General features: G+C 48.8%; 1 non-coding gene across 1 annotated transcript in view; it reads right to left on the bottom strand.

The window, feature by feature from the left end:
- LOC113830498 (uncharacterized) overlaps positions 1-5000 on the bottom strand; it is a 13422-nt gene that overhangs the window by 1088 nt on the left and 7334 nt on the right. The window lies entirely within an intron of this gene.

Genomic DNA, 5000 nt, shown 5'->3' with positions numbered 1-5000 from the left:
GCGATATGCGCCTGCTCAAGCACAACTATGACTCTTCCAGACAGTGAATCAATCAACATTTGATAATTCTACCAAAAATGATAAAAATAAAAAAAATAAAGAGGACAATTCCAGTCCATTAAGCAACTGCGATGTGCCACGCCACTTCTATGTGAAAAGTTTCATTTGTTTCCATACATTCATTTTCAAGCAGCGTGCCACATGCCTTTTGGTGAGAAAGCACCGTGTTCACACCATGAGGTGATAGCCCTCGTGCATACCCACGCTCGCTATCTGCCTGCACCTAAATATAGCCCAAGCCTGCCTTGGGCACTCATCAGGCCTACAAGAGGTCAGCAGAGGTTGACTATGTCTCACCCTCGGCGAGCCTGCCCTCAGCAGGGTGGGTCTCGCTCATCCTCAGTTATTCGCTCACGCTGCCTGCCTGCTGGCCGGGTGATGACCACTCCACGAGGCCACTTCCATGTTTGGGCTCACTGGCCTCTGCTTCCACCAGCACCAAGAGTCATATTGTGTTTATATCTAAGTGTGTGGTACTCTAACCAATAAACAGGACAGCCACGTCAGTGTATCACTACTGTCCACCAGTATTATCCATATAGGAGGTTAACACCTCTTATATCTGGAGGCAGCGGTGGGATCAGATATAAGAGGTGTTAACCACTTACATGGATAATACTGGTGGGCAGTAGGGATACACCGACGTTGCCGCCACTATTACTTGCAAGGAGCTTCAGCCAAATAGGTTGTTCCAGGGAACCCTTCTGCTACCCCACCACTGTAGGTTAAGTTCCCTGTCATTAAAAGTTCCATTAATCAAATCCTTCGTTACAGACGTCGCCGTAGATCCTATAGTGATTAGGCTATTGCTCTTGACCTTGCCGACAATCAACATCACGATCCCCAAATTACATCTAGGGGATGTTAGTAAGTTTCAGGACGTGGACATGGGGTTGTCAGAATTTCATACACTTTTATTATCCTGTATATGTTACCTTGATAGGCATGATTCTTCTTTTATTAGTGTTTGGGGCATGCTATGCAAAAGCATATTGGATGCATAGGAAAGGCAAACAAATCCGCAGTAAGGCCTCGGGTCTCCAATGTCAAGTCCAGTGGAAGACGAGGACGTACGCCCGACGTCAGCAGATCCGTGTCTCAGCGGATGAAGCAGTATGAACATCAGGTCAACCTCGAGGAGCTGTTTTCAACACCTCGAGGGCGAGGCGAGGGTAGGTGGCAGAGTGATATGGATGTCACTATCAATATGGCATACCATATTCATGCACGAGGTGTAGACCGCATGACATGGTTCTAAATATACGCCCGCGTGTACGCCACCGAGCTGGCTAGGGTCGAATATTATGGCAATGGATTTGCATCCGTCATAGACTGGTGTCAATCATCTCTTTAAGGAGCTTTTGGGTGTGGATGTGACCGCCCACAGGTATGGCTGGTGTGGTGGAGGTCAACGGGGAGAGCCGGGGCGGCTCACCTCACGGCTATGGCCTGGGTAGGCCTTGTTGCTACTTGCTGTGTGTCTTGCTCAGTTGGAGGATCGTGAGTGCTGAACTTGGCCCGGGTGCCGGAGCTTAAGTGGGTCTGAGCTGTGCCAGCCACCCAGGAACGAGGGGAGCCTGCGGTCCAATAAGCGAACCATGAGGTGTCCGTGGTCAACCAATCAGGTCTCGGTATGCGTCTCCGAGAAGCTGCTGATGGTGAGGGCGAGAGGATAGGCTGTGGATCTGGACCCAACCTGGGGGAAGAATTCCGTGCTACAAGTTGCGGGGGTCGGCTACAATATAAAGGTTGACCCGGTTTGACCTCGCTCAATCACTCCTCACTACCCTTCGAAACAGACTTTTTTTTACGCCATGGGTGCGCACAGTTTGCCTGTGGTGCACACAGAGATCACCCACTTGACGTGGTGGTATTATTGTCACCCACTTGGCGTGATCCTGCTAAACAAAGTCACTTAACTCTGACTTATTTCGAGATTATTTGACAACAAACTACACAGAGAGCTACGCCAATTTATCGTGGTTCGCCTCGACAATTGGCCAGGCTTTCTCTGGTATTAATTGCCCCCTTACTGCTCCCTTGGAGAACGTGGTTGCAAACCTGATCTGGACCCCTGTTCCTGGACATAGTTTGTGGCCTCGCACCATGGGCGGCTTTTTGGTGCCTGACCCTCGCCCTCTCTTTCACACTTCTTGGTGCAGCCTGGGCCTGCGGGAAACTGGTTTCTAACATTCGCCTGGGCTGCAGTGACGTGATCACACCTCCCTTGTAGCAGGGAGAAGCATCATGTGAAACCCCAGCTAGTCTGTCAGGACAGATTGAAACTGTGCAGCAGAAGCCCCCACTGCAGGCCGAGTCTGTACAGCCAAAGTTTGATCCCCTGACTCGAGGTGGCACTTCCAAGCTAGGTTCCACACCTCTCGGTAGACCCTTAACCGGAGTGTCTGACTTTGAGGAAGTTGTACAATCCCCAATCAACGAGGGTCTATATTTATCAGATACCACCAGCACTGGCGCATCTGAAGCTGGAGCAAGTGACACTGAGTAACCATCATGGCACACAATCTAAGCGTTCTGCAGTGGAATATCTGCAGCTATAAAAGCAAAAACTCGTTTCTCCAGTCAATAGTGCGAGCAAGGAGCATTGACGTCGTCATGCTCCAGGAGACACTAACTATGGGATCTGTGTGCTTCTCAGGCTATCATGTCTTCACCACTCCAAACCTGGATGGTGCTAGAGGCCTGATGACCCTGGTAAAAGAAGCAATCCCATGCTCCTTAATAGCCAATCCGCCGCACTGTGGAGATGGCGTTGAATCTCTTGCTGTTGAGATTCAGCTGCCTGGGGGTCCTTTAAAAATATATAATGTATATAGCAAACCACTGTGTGAGAGCTTAGATTTAAACCAGGTCTGTGCTACCGCAGCACAAGACCGAGTGATCATAGGGGGAAACATATCCATGCTGAATCCCCGCAACAGGCCGAACGCGGCAGGCATTCATATAGCAGAAGTGCTTGACACGTTCCCTGAAATCGCTCTTCTCAACACGAAAGAACCAACGCATGTGAGGGGAGGGGTCCTAGACCTTACCTTTGCCACGGCAACAATGGTGGAGAGATTTCGGTGGTGTGTCGATGATACGGTTACTAGTGATCACTACGGCATAGTCACCACCCTAATGGATGCAGGTCCAGCCCAAAGACCACATCACATTCCTAAATGGAAAACAGACAAGGCCAACTAGTTTGCCTTCCAGGAAGGCTTGGCTCGATGTCTGAAAGACAATGAATCCAACAATAATGAAAATGTGGATGTGCTAGAGGCAAGGCTAATCCAGGCCATAAATCAGGCAGCCTCAAAAACCATCCCCAAAACTCGCCCATGGTCCAGAACTCACAAAAACGCCTGGTACTATAATGACGAGATCAAAGAGGTCAACCACAGGGTTAATATGTGCAGGAAAAAAAATCCGACGACAAAGAACTCCCGACAATCTGGCCCTGTTCAGGGAAGCTGTCGTGAATGTCAAGGAAACCGCCAACAGAGTAAGGCAGGATGAATGGCTGGAATGGTGCCAGACTTTTGGAAACCAGACCAGCCTTACAGAGTTGTGGAAACGGGTCAGGCAAGCGACAACCCACGAAGTCCCGAAATGCACTCATCATGATCTACAGTCAGAGGCTAACAGATTGGTGCTTGAGTTCTCAGCTTGAACCAGCAACAACAACCTGCCTCCAGTGATGAGGGAAAAATAACAAAACTTAAATCCAGGAAGACGCTCTCATCAGAGACAATGCTCTCGAATCCGATGACACGGATGCCTTGTTCTCTCTTGGGGAACTAAGAAAGTCATACAAAACCAGCTCTGGATCAGCACCGGGATCTGATGGGATCTCCCACCCATCATTTTGCATTTAGGCCTGGTAGGAGAACTTGCATTCTTGCAGGTTATCAACAAATCCTGGCAAACTGCCACGTTGCCCCAGAGCTGGAAACAAACCACAATAGTTTCCATCCCAAAACCAAAAGAGCCTGACAAGTAAAATCCCATCTCCTCAGCTGCCTGGGTAAAACAGATGAAAAGATGGTACTCAACAGGCTCCAATGGAAGACGGGACCCCCTCATGAACACCTACATGGCTTCACAAGGGGTAAGAGCACTGCATTTCTACACTCTTAAGCACAATCTGCACCTCGCCCGCCGTGGTTGTCTTCCTCGACCTGGAGAAGGCTTTTGAATTGGCAAGCGGCAAGCCCGCTTGCCATTCAAGAGCCCTAATCCACAAAGGAGTCAAAGGCAGACCCTTGGCCTGGATAGCTGACTATTTTGAAAATAGGTCAGCAAATGTCAGATTTCTAGGCCACCTCTTGCAGCACATGCCACTTGAAAATGAAACTCCTCAGGGAGGGGTTCTCAGTTCTCCAGCCCTGTTCAATACCCTCATGTCCAACATGCTCGACATTCACCTGCCAGAGGGATGCAAGATCATCTCTTATGATGATGACTTGGCAATCATAGCCTCTGGCAATCACAGCCTAACTAGAGCTCAGCATTGTCTGAAGAGTGTTGTAGGACGGGTCTAAAAATATCGGCAGCAAAATCCAAAGCAATGGCTCTGAGAACTAATGTCAGAAACAAAAACCTCACTGTGCAGGGTATGGATCTGGAATGGTTTAAGGACTACCTATACCTTGGTGTATGGATAGGACACACACTCACTTTCAAAAAGGAGATCTAATACCTGCTTGACAGAACCAAAGAAAGACTGTCAGTCATGAAAGTCATGGCAGGGAGACACATAGGAGCAGGACACAAAGTACTAAGATCATTCTATGTACATGCTGTCCGCCCTATTATTGACTATGCATCTGTCGCCCTCATTGCTTCCAGCACAACATTAAAAGAAAAACTGGAAACAATACAAAACGAAGCAGCCAGGATCATTCTAAGTGCACCCATGTGGACAAAGGTCATCA

This window comes from Penaeus vannamei, chromosome 34 (genome assembly GCF_042767895.1).
Source record: "Penaeus vannamei isolate JL-2024 chromosome 34, ASM4276789v1, whole genome shotgun sequence".
Taxonomy (NCBI): domain Eukaryota; kingdom Metazoa; phylum Arthropoda; class Malacostraca; order Decapoda; family Penaeidae; genus Penaeus; species Penaeus vannamei.
Note: the sequence above shows the minus strand (reverse complement) of the source record. Positions and strands in the feature narration are given on the sequence as shown.